Genomic DNA, 17,622 nt, shown 5'->3' with positions numbered 1-17,622 from the left:
GATGGGAAATATCCATTTGCATATCAGTCTTTGTCCCGCCCACATGGGCAGTCCAGCACCGAAATGCTATGGCAATTCCTCTCTGAACAAGAGTACCAACAGCAACCCCATACACGTGTTTCAGCCTTGTTGGGCATCATCAGTGAGGTGAAGCTGAGCCTCTCTAAGCACAGTGATCAGGGAGTCCACGTCTGGTTGCCCCAGGTAACCTAGGGTGACCAACCCCAAGTTCCTTCAAAGAATTCAACAAAGGTAGCAGGCACCCCTCCCTCGGAAGAACAAGGCATGATACCTGTTCAGTGGTTGTTAACCACAATGAGAGTTTGCAGCCATCTGCTTTTTGCTCACTGTACCTTTCACAGATGGGAAATATCCATTTGCATATCAGTCTTTGTCCCGCCCACATGGGCAGTCCAGCACCGAAATGCTACGGCAATTCCTCTCTGAACAAGAGTACCAACAGCAACTCCATGAACGTGTTTCAGCCTTGTTGGGCATCATCAGTGAGGTGAAGCTGAGCCTCTCTAAGCACAGTGAGCAGGGAGTCCACATCTGGTTGTCTCCAGGTAACCTAGGGTGACCAACCCCAAGTTCCTTCAAAGAATTCAACAAAGGTAGCAGGCACCCCTCTCTCGGAAGAACAAGGCATGATAACCTGTTCAGTGGTTGTTAAACACATTGAGAGATCGCAGCCGTCTGCTTTTTGCTCACTGTACCTTTCACAGATGGGAAATATCCATTTGCATATCAGTCTTTGTCCCACCCACATGGGCAGTCCAGCACCGAAATGCTATGGCAATTCCTCTCTGAACAAGAGTACCAACAGCAACCCCATACACGTGTTTCAGCCTTGTTGGGCATCATCAGTGAGGTGAAGCTGAGCCTCTCTAAGCAGAGTGAGCAGGGAGTCCACATCTGGTAGCCCCCAGGTAATTTAGGGTGACCAACCCCAAGTTCCTTCAAAGAATTCAACAAAGGTAGCAGGCGCCCCTCTTTCGGAAGAACAAGGCATGATAACCTGTTTAGTGGTTGTTAACCACATTGAGAATTCGCAGCCATCTGCTTTTTGCTCACTGTACCTTTCACAGATGGGAAATAGCCATTTTCATATCAGTCTTTGTCCCGCCCACATGGGCAGTCCAGCACCAAAATGCCATGGCAATTCCTCTAATTCCTCTGAACAAGAGTACCAACAGCAACCCCATACACGTGTTTCAGCCTTGTTGGGCATCATCAGTGAGGTGAAGCTGAGCCTCTCTAAGCAGAGTGAGCAGGGCGTCCACGTCTGGTTGCCCCCAGGTAACCTAGGGTGACCAACCCCAAGTTCCTTCAAAGAATTCAACAAAGGTAGCAGGCGCCCCTCTCTCGGAAGAACAAGGCATGATAACCTGTTCAGTGGTTGTTAACCACATTGAGTGTTTGCAGCCATCTGCCTTTTGCTCACTGTACCTTTCACAGATGGGAAATATCCATTTTCATATCAGTCTTTGTCCCTCCCACATGGGCAGTCCAGCACCGAAATGCTATGGCACTTCCTCTCTGAACAAGAGTACCAACAGCAAACCCATACACGTGTTTCAGCCTTGTTGGGCATTATCAGTGAGGTGAAGCTGAGCCTCTCTAAGCACAGTGAGCAGGGAGTCCACGTCTGGTTGCCCCCAGGTAACCTAGGGTGACCAACCCCAAGTTCCTTCAAAGAATTCAACAAAGGTAGCAGGCGCCCCTCACTCGGAAGAACAAAGCATGATAACCTGTTCAGTGATTGTTAACCACATTGAGAGTTCGCAGACATCTGCTTTTTGCTCACTGTACCTTCCACAGATGGGAAATATCTATTGCATATCAGTCTTTGTCCCACTCACATGGGCAGTCCAGCACCGAAATGCTATGGCAATTCCTCTCTGAACAAGAGTACCAACAGCAACCCCATACACGTGTTTCAGCCTTGTTGAGCATCATCATTGAGGTGAAGCTGAGCCTCTCTAAGCACAGTGAGCAGGGAGTCCACGTCTGGTTGCCCCCAGGTAACCTAGGGTGACCAACCCCAAGTTCCTTCAAAGAATTCAACAAAGGTAGCATGTGCCCCTCTCTCGGAAGAACAAGGCATGATTACCTGTTCAGTGGTTTTTAACCACATTGAGAGTTCTCAGCCATCCGCTTTTTGCTCACTGTACCTTTCACAGATGGGAAATATCCATTTGAATATCAGTCTTTGTCCCGCCCACATGGGCAGTCGAGCACCGAAATGCTATGGCAATTCCTCTCTGAACACGCCATGTGCATAACTGACCATGCCATCCACAATACTGCCCTGAAATTCCTTCAAGATAAACTCACTCGCTGGCACCCCTCCAGGACGCTCAGATCTGACACAGTGTTCCTCCTAGTTGTCGCCATTATAACTGCACCAGGCTGGGTTGAACCTCCTTCTTCGACCATCTCAAACTCTTTGCTCCTCCACATCTACAACATTGACAATCACCACGCATTCAGAAAGGCCCTGAAAACCTGACTCTTTTCTTCTTCTTCTTGAGAGATCTTCTCGCACTCTATGCTGTGATTGGCCAGCACTGGCCCAAACCCGACAACACACCTGTGCCCCCAATTCACAGCGGATGCTGGCAGCATACGCAGTGGCACACCATGATAAACTCACCCCTCCAACCCCAGATGATAGTACATCACTCCCCCGTCCCTCCGGTACCCCCAGCCACTGCTCAGGATCTCAATTCAGCTGGCGAGAACAGCCAATCACGTTGGACCTAGGAAGCGACATCGGAGATAAACTCCATCCGAGTTTAAGGCACTATTACTTGCACCATGTCTGTGGACACATGCGCAGGCATGCCCTACAATCCATGCACAAAACAATGCAGCTATGGCTATGCAAGTCCGGTCTAGCTGCATGCATATGCGTCCGCACTGAAACACCTGACATGCTTTAACACCTCTGCATTAGTATAAAGCAACAACCTACAAAACAATTTGGTCTAGCTGGGCACACATCAAGGGTCCTGCACCAGCACTGTAGGAAAACCACCAACAGCACCCGCCCACGTGCCTGACGTCCAGGCCCCTCTAGCGGCCAGCCAGCAATTCTAAGCCTTAACTGGGCTGAATGCACACGCGCATCTTCAAGTTAACTCTTAGACTCTCCCATACATGGACTTCGGTCCCTGAGGGCGTTCCAACCACAAAGCGCATTGAGGACATACAAATGGGTACGTGGCACTATATAAATGATGAATACAACAATAATAATAATAATAGTAATAATAATAGTAATAATAATACAATTCTTCCCAATGAGTCCTTGTGAGAGAATGCCACTATGTGAGGTTAGAATAGATGATGCTTTTTTGATTTATCTTAAAATAAAATGCTGCAGATAATTATGTTTTTTAAAGGGGGTTCTACTAATCAGCCTTCCCTTGCATAAATATACTGTGCCAAAAATATTGTGTGCACACGTGCCTTGCTATAAGCAGTCTCCTGCCAACTACAGCGCCAGCACTGCAGTGGCACAGAGCAGGTTCAAATGTCACATGCCCTGCTTCACAGCTGCTGGGGCACAATATTCCTGCAGGTAGAGGTGGCATTTTAACTGTCTACACCTCTGATCTAAATTCTGATAATTGCATGCCTTAGACAGTCTGGTGGCAAGTGCATCTTGAAAAATAAACCAAGCCACATTGTGGGATAGGACTTCTAAGGGCACACAATTACTCAGCCACAACAATTTGATATCACACCAGTGTGAGCTTTCTGAGCAGGGCTTCACTATGTCAGGACTGATGTGAATTGGTGACTGATATCACTGTCTCCACTACAGTCACATGAATCAATAACCACAATTCTGTCCCTTTGAATCTCCTTAAGGAATGGCAACATTCTCTTCTTGGGATACAGGAACATCCCTTAGGGGGTCTCCTGTAATCCTTGCTTCAAAGGTAAGCACTGACATAGCAAAAGCAGTCTCATACCAGGGTGTTGCACGCTGAAGTGCTTTTGAAGCTAGCAGACATGTGAAGGTAGCAAGGTTAGACTAGGCAGAGAGCAAAGGTAGGCCTAGAGAAGGGACCCACACACTTGATTTCTGTTAGGCTTCTCTTCCTCTTCTTGACCCCTCAATTTCTTGCAATCAAGGTACTCTGGATGTAGCATCATAAGACAAAGAACAATTGTGACAGCAACAGAGGCTGAACCCCGCAAAGCAGGCTTGCTTTGGACCAAACCCCAGCTGCGTTTTCCCTTTAAAAGGAGAGAGGCATCCCTCATTCTTTGATTCATCTTTGGACTTCCACAAGAACAAGAATAATTAATCTGTTCCATGTGGGTGAGACAGTCTATCCCAAAGGCCTCTGCCATGGAGGTATAAACAGAAGACATCCAAGGCAAAGGAAAACTCAGTCCCCAACCATCCCCATGAAACTGTGGGGATTACCGCTGTTAAACCAAGGTTTCACTGTGCCTACACTGAACCTAGTGCTACCTTTAGCACTCCATGAACTTCAATCTGCTTCTCTGATTCTTCAGTAAAATGCACTGCCACTTTGACTGGAGTGCCAGTTCACCAACAGTGGATGGAGAGAGTTGTTGCTTACACAGTTAAGCAACTACTCGCTGCATCCCGAGCAGTGCATTGACCCAACAGAACCTCGTCTCAACTTGACTCAACTGCTGACTTGACTTACTGGAAGCCATTGTGTCACTCACCAACCCGAACCAATGGAAGTACCATTTCAACCTGACTTGACTGGTCATTCTAACCTGTTGGGACCCATCGACTCACATTATCTGGAGAGTCGTCCAATACATATAAATAAGGTACTGTGAAGAACCCTGTCCCCATGTCCACTTTTGGAACTTTCGTGACTTTTAATCCCCACTTCTCTGACTTTTTCTTACATTACACTTTCTTGAACATTGGCATTGGGCATATTGAGTGCCTGCACACCCCTGCTCATCTTCCCAGAGTGCTACACTACAACAGCTTGCATTTTCTGTGTATACTGGGGTGGTTTTTGCTTGTGTATTTAGATAGTTTCTTAGCATTTGTATTGGCTAATTAAAAGTCTACATTTACATCATACGTAAGCTGTTTAGGTTGCTACTGTTATCAGCTACTGTTATCAGCTCACGACTCTCCTGAAGATTTAGTCTGCTGCTCTCCTACACATGTTGAAGGAGATACAGGCTGTAACTGTTTCATTTTTATGATTGAGAACATTGCTGGTTTATTAGTAGTGTGGGGATGCACAGACGGTTCAGTCAATTTTCAGCCCTGTACTCCTTCACAGCAGTATTACATTTGGTGCAGTCCCCTTTTCCAATCTATTTATCCTCTCAGCTCTCCTCTTGCACCTCAAACCTTGCACCTGCACATAGCAACATGAATGCCACACAAGACAAACATCCTTCACCCACTCGTCATTCGACAATCCCCACTGATAAATACTTTTCACCATACATTCAGTCAGAGGCCCCAAAACATACTACTCACTAGAAAACCACTCATTTGACCACACCGAACATTATAAGTCTTACCAAAAAAGAACACTCCTTTGTGGGAGCACTTGAACGCACACAACACCAAATGCTCCCTTCATTTTACCACAAACACACATAACAATGTCTAACATCCTATGGCCCTTCACCACTTACATGTGAGCACACATCTGACCCACTATATACTTTTGGGAACAATTATTCATAGACAGCTGTAAAACCAACTCATTTCACCAACACTCTTCACCAAACACACTACCATCCTCATGTGCACATACGTCCTCATCCACAGACAAGAATTCCATTGGCCTACACAAATCCACTTCTCACACAAAACCTGCACCCCAAACACAGCTGTCTCCTATTCCACACCCTACCGACCACATGATATTTGACCTCCATACCACCCACACACACACACTACTAAGAACAATAAACATATCATCCTTACATATTGTCAGGCATAATCACATGCAGTACCCTTTGCGAACACTACATGCAATTAAGTCTACAAGTGTCAGTACAATTTCACCTTTGGTACAAGCCTGTACTACCCAATTATGTGGTAGCAGTGGCTGCCAGACTTAGCTCAAGAGTTGAGTGAGCAGTAGAACAAGTTACACAAAGTTACACAAAGGACCAACAAATGCAGTGGTTCAAACAAACACTTACTCAAGTTTTCTTGGTAAAAGAATATATATTTATTTACACAGTCAGTTTGAAAAAATTACACTAGCAAGAGCAGCTGAATATCATATACTAATATACTACAAATACACAACCAATAAGTTACTGAACAAGTTCAGCTCCCTTGAAGTGGGAGCAAAATGGCACTTCAGATACTTTAAAAAGGGGTAAAAAGACCAGGTTATAAGAATCAATTGCACAAGTACTTTCATATTCAGGGCAAATGGTTTCAGTAAACTACAACTAGCAATTCGATTCATAGGCCTGGGCCAAAGTCAATGGTTCAGCGTCTTTGTATAGGATAGCACAGTTCTGGTAGTAAACGGTTAGGTCTTTGCCACGGATTTCAGAAGGATTTGGCTAGGTGAAAAGTTAAATGAATGTTTAGGGAAGGGCAAGCCTTCGAAGTCGGGAAAGTTTCACAAACTTTCACTGTGGCCGAAAACATTTCTGGACGGTGTTTGCACAGAACCTTTAAAGTGAAGAAGAGCTGTAGCTGAGGCAGTTGTTCCTGGCAGTTCGAGCACATCTCGCTGTTCCTGAGCTTCAGTCGTAGGGACAAGAAGGAGGACATCGGGAGGTTCCTGCACTACCCAGGGATGAGGCCACAAGCTTGGAAAAATGTTGGTTTAAGGTGTGAGTGCCTTAAAGACCACAAACTGGTATCCTTCCCACTGGCTATTTGGTTTTTCACAGCACTCTGCAGAAAATTCATCCAGGAGGGGGCAGTGTCAAGGAGGCTTAAGATTTGGTTGTTCCCACCAAACACAAGGGAAGAAGTTAACCATGAAGAGCTTCTCTGTCGATGGAATTTCAGGCAATTTGGACCTGCCGCAGGGCTTCACCAGCCGTCCAGGAGTTGCAGGAGTCCTCTTCCTTCATCTCGTCGTCAGTTCTTTCGTTCCAGTGGACGACTCTGCTTTCCAAGTCCCAGAGACCTGCTTTTAAACAGTGTCCCCATTCTTTCCAGCCTGGCTGTCACTCACACAGCAGGGTGGTTGTCCTTGCCAGACAGCCAGCTGGCCAATCACGCCAGAGTGCATTCAGGTCTCCTAGGAGACTAAGCACAGGGAGTTTCGGGCACCTCCCTCACATCCTGTCCACCCCAGACACTCCATCGCCAGACGAGGGCTTCAGCACTGAAACCTGCCAAAGGCCAATGAACAAAGGGACCAAACCTGGTTTGGCGCGCAGAGTTAAACACAAGAAGGACCTTTCCTAAAAGAAACGACGAAAGAAAAGTCGACTGGAGTCTGTTTTTACAGATAGGTATGGCTGACCCGATTTTTAGCTACCGTTGTTCACGGCCAGGGAAAATCATTGTAGTTATATCTAAACCACTGCCACCAGCCATTTCTGGGAGTCAGTAGTCAGTCCCAGAGAAGGTATTTAAACTCTGAAAGACATCCCTGTGTCACTGCACTGAAGGTGCTCTGTGACACACAGAAAAATATGATGCCTATGAAGTTGTTTTAAAACTCCATAACCAAAGAACACAAAAGTAAAACACACATCAAAATACATGAAAGAGTGGGAAAAAAGGCTCATACTCTTCCCAGGTAAAAAATCAAATCCTAGAAATCCAGCAAAGTTGCTGGGCGTCTCAAAAGGTAAGGCAAATAGCACATTCTTGAGAATTCTCCCTAACACATATCACTTGCTCATATTCAGTGCATAAAATCCACTCACACTTCCCAAATACCACTAACATCTCTGTATAGATAACTACAGGACATTTGCACCTTAATGTGACTCTTGCAACCTACACACTGTGATTTAGGCCATAATCCCAGGTCTGGAGCTGTCATTGTGTGGGAACACGGAATGTTAAATTGAGGTCAATGGGCAATCTGGCACAAGTTATATTAACTATAAACACCTGGTCTAGAGGGTGGCTCCAAATCCTTTCCTTCACTGGCCTTGTATATGTTAAGGTAAAGGAGGATTTGGCAGGCCTGGGGTCCATTAGCAGAATTAATTCACCTACAGGAAGGAGGCTGTTAAATATCGGCCCAGTTGAATACTCTCCCACTATATAAAAGAATGAGCTGGTGTACAAATCCCTGTATGGCATGGGGTTTGATGAAGATCTGTTTAATTTCCTTTTGATCTACCCATTTTATGGTTTGAAGAAGAACGAGTGTTGAGAGACAGGTGAATGGATCGTCCACAGCATTAGTCCTTCTGTCCCTTCTCTGCCACCATACCACAGGTATGATAGATGCTACTCACTGCGGCAACATATCGACCTTACCCTGGAGTGATCGAAGAAGAGATGTGACTGCAAGTTTTAGCAGAATTGAACATGCTGTAACCAAAGATGACAAAAGCAAGGTGACATAAGTGCCAAAACGGACACACCTAGACCCATTTGACATGATTCACCACGAAGATATGAAGACACTAGGTCAAACTGCATTTAGACATGAAGAATATTACCTGCATTCAATAGACACTAGAAAACAGATACTCAGCACTAATTCACATAAGAAGTACATATAAAGTACATATAAAGCGTGCTTAACACAGAGATCCAAAAGTAACAAGTGACCATTTTGGATAAAAATGTATGGCACCGCCAGATTCGAGTAAATGGGAATTATCGAAGAAACCTTAACACTGCAGGATGGTCATACTCGCTGAATTAGTTGAACGCACAGATCCGAGCAGACCAACAATAACTGCACAGCTCCCGCCAAGGTTACGGTAGGAAAGGGAGCACCAAAGAGATCAGAAGATAACAATTCCCAGGTGCACAGCACATTTCTCTTAAATTAAGTAAAGAAACAAACAGTCTTGGAAGACCAAGTGCTCATTAATTAAGGATGAATATTGGAAGGAAAGTAGCTCGAACAAGACTCCTAATGGACAGGAAGGGTAAAAGCATCCACATTAAAATAGGCTAAAATCCTGAGTCAAGTAGAACAATTCAAAATGTGGTATCCTCACAAGTGGCTTATAGGTGGAGAACAGGGGCTATCCAGTAACTCCAGATACAGATGGACTGAGGCCTGCACTACCTGAAAATTCTCAGCAATGATACAAAACAAATCAAGTTCAAAGCTTAAAGTCCTGGCTCATAGCCTAGGAAATCAGAGATGGTGTGTTATAATGAGGAGAAGCAGCACTTTGATGCCGCTACCACTGCCAGTATTGTTGCTCATGTGCTAATGACCTGAAATATAATCAAGGTTGCCAAGCTGATGCCAATCAATCCCCATCCTGAAATAACGCTGCTCTGTCTCTGTTGCACTGGCGCCTTGGGAGGAAAAGGAACTCTCAATTCGAGTGGCCGGACTGGAGACACCAGTACAGAAGAAGGGTGTGGGTCCCCGATAACCCAGAAGCAGTAGACGTGGTAGTAGAAGTCGGAAAAGCAGTGCAACCCGCAAAGAAGTGTCTGAGAAGCGGGTGATTGAAGCACAGCATTCAAAAACTTTTTTTTAACCTTGCCGGTAACTGTTTCCAACTCCTAATTGAGTCGCATATAACTTTATGCGAGCAGAAGTTGTTTGTAATATTCAAAGTACTGTCCACAATGAAATGTAGAGCTCACATATATTATGAAAGACCTAACATTCGCGTGATAGCTAAAGTCATTGAAATCCATGGCTGGACTACCTAAAGACTGTTGCTCGCTAACAGAGAGGTTGTGTGTAGCTAATTAAGAAGAAGGAACACTCTCTAAACCATTACCAAACACCTTGACAATACCCGAGTTACAAGGTATGAAGTCAGAGAACTACATAAAAAGGAGATTGCGTGTGCCTAATTGTGATTCCCAAAGGAAGGCAGAACTTTATCCTTTGCCGTTACATGGGAATACATTCTCTTTTCAACTTTAAAACTTGAATTCTACTTTAAAGAGAGGTTGTGTGTGCCTAATTGTGTTTTCAACTTAGAGACTGAGTCTTATATTATATCCAGAAGTGACATTATTTCTATTTCTATGAATTATAAGAGCTTAAACTATTGAACAGAAGAACAAGCATTGCCCATGCCAAGAGGCAACCCTTTTTTATAGTGAAACCAACGTTTCTGAAAGTTAAAGTTGTTAACACTCAAGTGGCCTGAAATATAAGTGTGCCATTATTATGGGAAGCTGAGAGAGTGGCACCAATGCTTTTGGGTAATTACTTGCAACTGATAACTTACAGAAAGGTGTGAGTAAAGCAGAGGAAGGTGAAATAATTGCTTGTGAAGAATATTCTGAAATTAGACACAACTGTGGTGCCAAAGACTGCGTAAACCACAGAGAGAAGAGTCTTGCGGGCAGAATCCGGTTGGTATGGTGACAGACAGACAGGAGAGTCAAAGTGGCTGCCCCTTTGAGAAAGTCATTAAAAGGACCAGTGCCTTGCCTACCTGAAGAGGTTGAAGGGTCTTGTGAAAACCTGCATAACAAATCAAATTACTTAGCTGTGGTAGTAGTATTCACACTGTGGTGGTATAAAAACTTGTCAATAGATGCAACATTGAAGTAGTCTGAACCAGTAACGTACTGTGGGACAAAGGTTACTGTTTTCATAGTACCAACAGTAGAAGTATGATTGTTGAAGTAGCAGCACAAAGAAAACATCCTGACAAATATACTAATGTAGAGTTGTAAATACCAAAGTCCTAACTGTTGATTGAGAACTGTGTGTTGTTGACAGTGGGCGACATTACACCTTCTTTTGAAATGTGGTTAACTATCTGGAAGAAAAGACAATTTATTGTAACCAGGATAACCATTGGTGCTGTTTCTTTTCTGGAAGTTGGAGCTTTCATCCAGGAACAATGATTTGTTACCAGTGGATTTGTGTTTTAACTTTATTCTTTGACTTGGAACTATTAGGAGCTGGTTCAAAACTTTTATGTTTCTATTGTTCAACTTTTTGAGTTGACTTTCAATCCTATGGAAGGGACCTTACCCAGGATAGGAGAAGGCCATTCCGACATTGGGGGTCATTACAAGTGAGGCGATAAGGGATTAACGGCGTCGGTAAAGGTGCAGGATCCGTCAACCACTTACCGCCTCATTACGAGTCTCCTACACATGTTGAAGGAGATACAGGCTGTAACTGTTTCATTTTTATGATTGAGAACATTGCTGGTTTATTAGTAGTGTGGGGATGCACAGACGGTTCAGTCAATTTTCAGCCCTGTACTCCTTCACAGCAGTATTACATTTGGTGCAGTCCCCTTTTCCAATCTAATTATCCTCTCAGCTCTCCTCTTGCACCTCAAAGCTTGCACCTGCACATAGCAACCTGCTAAGGACGCCTGATTTTATGGCCCAGTAATAATCATTCGAGGAACCCGGACCCGGTACCCGGTAAGGGGGTAGCCATGCCGCTGATAGCGGCATGGCTACCTCGTAACTTGTAATGACCCCCACTGTGTTAATAATATTTAAACTATTGTATAGTTATATACATTTTCTGTTTATGTTTGCTGGTTAGTGTGAGGGCCCGTTACCCCACGTTAGATAATATTCCCTTAGCTTTTAGAATAGGCAGGGAATTCCTCTGTAGAATAGGGCCAGCAAGGTATTTTCTTTATTTAATTTCCTTAAACAAATTGCATATTTTGAGAAATCTACAAGCAGTTGTCTGCCTTGCATTACTGACCCCTCACAGAGTCTCCCTCGATATTCAACATGGTCCTCAAGTTGGAATTAGGAAACGTACACCTTGACAGTATAGTAATTCAGTATGTAGACAACATTCTGGTGTGGAGTGAGAAAGGAGAGCAGCACAGAAAAGACTCAATACAGTTGATGACAGTTTTGGCAGACAAGGGATACAAGGCAGGCAAGGACAAATTACGATATTGCCAGGAGGAGGTCTTGTACATTAGGCAATTGATATCTCAAGAGGGAAGAAAGGTGACTCCTGAGAGAGCAGAAGCAATCATGAAAACAGCTCAGCAAAAGACAGTGAGGGAGATGAAACCATTTCTCGGGCTTTGCAACTAATGCAGGCCATGGGTCTTCGATTACAGCACATATGTTAGACCCCTGGTAAAAGGACTCAAAGAAGCTCAGAGAGATGACAGTAGTGTAGCCTGTACAGGCAAAATAATAGAAGCATTACAGTGTTAATAGAAGCAATATGCACAGCACCCGGTTTTAGGGATACCAATTTACAGTGCAGAATTCTTCCTTTTCTCACACTCAAATGGGGTGGGAAAGGCGGCAGTGCTCACACAAAAGATTACCTTGGGACACAAACCACTTGCATATTACAGTGCAATCTGAGAACCAGCAATGGGAGGCCATTACCCTGTGAGCAATCATTGGCTGCAGCAGCCTTTGCAATTGAGAAATCGACCAGCATCACACTGAGCTGTGAAGTCACGTTATAACTGGAGCAGGCCCTGTTTGCCATTCTTGAGGAACCTAAACGCACATTGGCCACACAGAGAGCATCTGGGTATGAAGTGATGATTTCTAACCCAGCAATCAAGATTGTAAGATGCAGAGTAGTCAACCCAGCAATGGTCATAGCTGGACCACTGAAATAAGGAGATCATGTGCACGACTGCACCAAATACACCGAACATTATGACGACATATCCCATGTCAGAGAAAACACCCTGAGATGGGGGAAATCCTCGTCATTGATGGGTCATCATCAATTGACCAGAATTCAGGGTAAATACATACTGGGATTGGTAAAATTAAAATGGAATGTCAATTTTCAAGTAGTGGCAAGTGCAACATTGACTTTACATTTTTCAGCGCAGGTGGCAGAGTCAGTAGCACTTACTGTAGCCCTTGAAATTAATGAGGATGAGGGAATCAGAGTGTATTCAGACTCCTTCTTCATGATGTCAACAGTACATGTAGGACTGTCATGTTGGAAAAGGAGGGGCTTCCTGCGTGCGGATAGCATGCCAGTGCAGCATGCTCCATTATTGGACAGACTCATTGACTCACTACAACTACCATCAACCATCGCCATGGTGAAATACGTAACCCACACAAGAGGAGGCAATTTCATTTCTTGCAGCAATGAAGCCACCAGCACACCGGGCAAAAAAGCAACGTATTTTCCTGAATTATCTGAATTTAACACACCACCTAATAAGCACACGTGAGTGCACATCATGGCAAGGAAAGAAGGTTTTAACTCCTTGCCGATAGCAAAGATAATCGAATTGAAGGGAGGAGCACCACCCCATCATACTGGACCTTTCCAACATTTGCATTTCGATTATGTATTTATTTATTTATTTATTTATTTATTGGTCATTTATATAGCACCTATACTCTTAAACAAGCATTTCAAAGTGTTCCAATGCAGGGAGGCAGACAGAAAAACATTCTTAACAGGAATTGGGGCATTCAGAATGGGCAAGAGCTATGTGTTAGGCGGTACAACACATAACAAAGAGGAAGACAAACTGTAAACAACATAAATCAGAATTGTTCATGCCTGATGAGGTACAACTTAGAACAAAAGAGGAAAACAAACTGTAAACAATATAAAACATAATTATTTGTCGTGCCTGACGGTCGATTCAATATGAAAGAGCTAAACATAGAGAGGGGGGGAGAAAAAAAGAAAAACAAACAAAAAACAATCATACTTGGCCTTGCGACATTTCCAATAGTGAAGCGCTAAACAATTCATGGGAGAAAGGGAGTGGGTAAAGGAGAAGAGGGGAAGAGGGATAGCTAGGAGGCAAGGATAGTGCAGAATAAGCATGACTATAGTGTCCAGGGCAAACAGACGCACAGAGTGGTGCTGGGTGGGGGGAGAAAAAAAGAAAAACAAACAAAAAACAATCATACTTGGCCTTGCGACATTTCCAATAGTGAAGCGCTAAACAATTCATGGGAGAAAGGGAGTGGGTAAAGGAGAAGAGGGGAAGAGGGATAGCTAGGAGGCAAGGATAGTCCAGAATAAGCATGACTATAGTGTCCAGGGCAAACAGACGCACAGAGTGGTGCTGGATGTTACAACAACCCAAATTTGAGAGTCCAGGGCATACAGATGCATGGAGGGGTGCAGGAAGTTACAACAACCCAAATTTGAAAGTCCAGGTCACCCAGATGCACAGAGGGGTGCAGGATGTTACAACAACCCAGAATTGAGAGTCCAGGGCACATAGATGTATGGAAGGGTGCAGGATGTTACAACAACCCACATTGAGAGTCCAGGGCACACAGATGCATGGAGGGGTGCAGGAAGTTACAACAACCCAAATTTCAGAGTCCAGGTCACCCAGATGCACGGAGGGGTGCAGGATGTTACAACAACCCAGAATTGAGAGTCCAGGGCACATAGATGCATGGAGGGGTGCAGGATGTTACAAACCACCACATTTTCAGAGCAGGTAAACATACCAGAGGTGAGGTGCTGCAGAGGAAGAGATGAAGGAGCCTTGAGGGCCCTCCAAGCCCCGAATAGGCACAGACAGGGCCTTGGCTAGTGGGCCTTGGGAGGTGGGCCGGCCATCGCCTGCCGGCTTGTCCTGATTGGCCTACAAGAAGGTAGCTTGGCCCAACCAGAGCCATGTTGTTGGTGTTGAGCAGGCACTACAGTGTCTGAAATCAAGGCAGCCATGATCAAGGGATGGCAGAGAAATGTCCAACAAGAGCGGATTGCACTAAAACACTCCCATAGTTCCACAAGCAGCAGCAGGGGAATGCTGCCGGCAATCTTCTGTACTGGCAAGATGAATTTTTCAATTTAGGAATTTATTTTGAAAATAGCACCACTCTGAAATAACACAAAGAGCCCAATGGACATGATTACTCTTGCCGGCGGTGTTGTGGGGGCACCTCAGGGCATCATGGAGCTGAATTAGGGTCTGTTTGGTGTGCTGAGGGAGAGATGAAGAAGGAGGCAGTGGGAGGGCACAGACAGGGCCTTAGCAAGTGGGCCTTCTGGAGGTGGGCCAGTAATCGCCTGCCGGCTTGACCTGATTGGGCCACAAGAAGGTAGCTGGGCCTAATCAAAGCTGTGTTGTTGGTGTTGAACAGACACACCAGTGTCTGCGAGCAGGGTGGTCATGATGGAGGAATGGCAGAGAAGTGCCCAACATGAGCGGATTGCACTAAAACACTCACGTAGCCCCACAAGCCGCAGCAGGGGAATGCTGCAGGCAATTTTCAGTGTGGGCATCTCATGAATTTCACAATTTAGGATTTTTTTAAAAAAAAGCCTAAGCGCACAGTGCACCGCTCTGAAATAACACAAAGAGCCCAACTGGCATGATTTCACTTGCCGGAGGTGGTGTGGGCGCTCTTTATGGTCTTGTGGATCTGCACTCGGGTCTGTCTGGTGTGCTGAAGGAGAGATAAAGAAGGAGGAATTTCTCTAAAGTTGTAACAGCAACAGATACATCTTGGTAGCCATATTCTCTTTTTGCCGATGGATCAAAGGGGGTATGTGCACATACCCTGGTACCCTGATGTCATATGTGCTGCAAAATTCCTCATGCATGAGGTCTCGCTGAGATGGGGAGTGTGCGAAGTCCTTTGGTCTGACAATGGACCGCATTTTGAAAATGAATTGTTTGAGCACATCACAATCCCACTGGGTATTAAGGCCATATTTTCTTCCAGTTATGAACCGTAAACAGGATTTATGAGCACCTCAATGGCCTTCTCAAAGAGAGAATAGCCAAATTAAAAGTGACCCTGACCCAAGGATGGCTCCATTACCTACCCTTAGCCCTATTTGCATTCCGCAATCAGCCCGGCTCAGACACATCACCTGACTCCTTATGACCTGGTGATGTGATGCTGTATAAGCATACCTCTTGCTCCTCTCCAAGAGTGCAAACTAATGTCCACAGTACCGCAGTTGTTCTTGGATCTGGAATGCATGAGTATCTGTCTCCAATGGACAGGAAGGGAAAATGCATCTGCATTAAAATAGGCTAAAATCCTGCTAAAAGTCAAATAGAATAATTCAAAATGTGGTCTCCTCACATGTGACTTATAGTTGGAGAACAGTGGGTATTTATTAACTCAAGAAACAGATGGACTGAGGCCTTCACTCGCCTACAATTCTCAGAATAACAATGCAAGACAAAGTAAGTTCAAAGCTAGAAGTACTGTCTCGTAGACTAGGAAATCAGAGATGGTGTGTTATAATTAGGAGAAGCAGCACCTTCATGCCGCTACCCCTGCCAGTATTGTTGCTCATGTGCTGAGAACCTGCCATATAATCAAGGTTGGAAAAGCCAATGACAACTAATCCCGTCCTCAAATAACGGTGTTCTGCAACTAATGCACTGGCGAATCAAGTTAGGGATGGTTTCAGTTGGAGCCATCAGATAGAGTATAACTAATGAAAAGACTAACCCTTATAGACTGTATAAATTGATGATTCCCCTCACAAATCCCACTTTTCCATAGGTTTTTGTGTAATATGACATCAGTCGTGACATATTCTATTCATTGAAACTGTTGTCAAGCTTAAGGCTGATGAGAGCTTGGAGATTTTCTATGTTCATTGCTGTCACTGTTTTATCTGGAGTGTTAATAAAACAGGCCTTTGTCAGTTACCTTGACTCATCAGTTTCTGGGCTTGGGATTTCCCGGCCTATATGGTCTGCTTAGGGCTGGGAATTTCCACCCCACCATTAGAGAGTGTATGAAGCCACATTTCCTGGAGCATCATATAAGATCATGCAAGGAAGCTATGCTCTTGATGGTATATTGTGCAGAGTCCCAATTCTTGTACAACGTACTGAGGCTTATAGATGCAGCCCTAAATAAAGAATCGTTCAATGCACATACTCAGGTAGTATTCTAAGAGCCACTAAGGGCGGTTTGTGCTAAACTCATTAAATAAGTACTAGTATACACCACCCATGGCCCGCTCTGTCCCCCCTCATGACCACTAATGCTGGAAGAAGGTCAAGGTACTACCTGACATGGCTTAAGCCCTGCTACGCATACTTCCACCACTCCCGACCTCAGATAGACCCCTAGCTATCAAAACCTTTGACTGCGGGCTTAACAACTCAATCCTCCGTCTCACCCCCTACTGCTGCACCTGCAAAGGACATACCCCTAAATGGTTCATGCCCCACCTGAAGACTTTCAAAAGCCACAATCGCTCCCTCGAGCACAAATGGCGAGCATCTAAAACCCCTCATAGCAAGTTTGTATTTGCTCACCATCACTGTAACTACATATTTGAGACCCCAAAGGCCAAAAAAGCATATTAAAATAAAAGAATCCTGAACTGCCTCTGCAGCAGCAAAGAGCTCCACAGGATAATCTCAGAATTTGTGAAGCCCCGCTGCACCATTACCTTGACCACGTCCACCCAAACGCTCTGCAACTCCCTCTCCTAACACTTCTACAACACAGCACTGAACAGGACGGTCACCCTTATTGCCAAACTTTCCAACCTCACCCCCTGCCCAACACCCATTCCATGAGATTCCACAAACCCTGCCCCTGTAGAGCCAACTTTC

The sequence above is a fragment of the Ambystoma mexicanum genome, chromosome 11 (genome assembly GCF_040938575.1).
Source record: "Ambystoma mexicanum isolate Mex_15411 chromosome 11, UKY_AmexF1_1, whole genome shotgun sequence".
NCBI classification, from domain to species: domain Eukaryota; kingdom Metazoa; phylum Chordata; class Amphibia; order Caudata; family Ambystomatidae; genus Ambystoma; species Ambystoma mexicanum.
Note: the sequence above shows the minus strand (reverse complement) of the source record.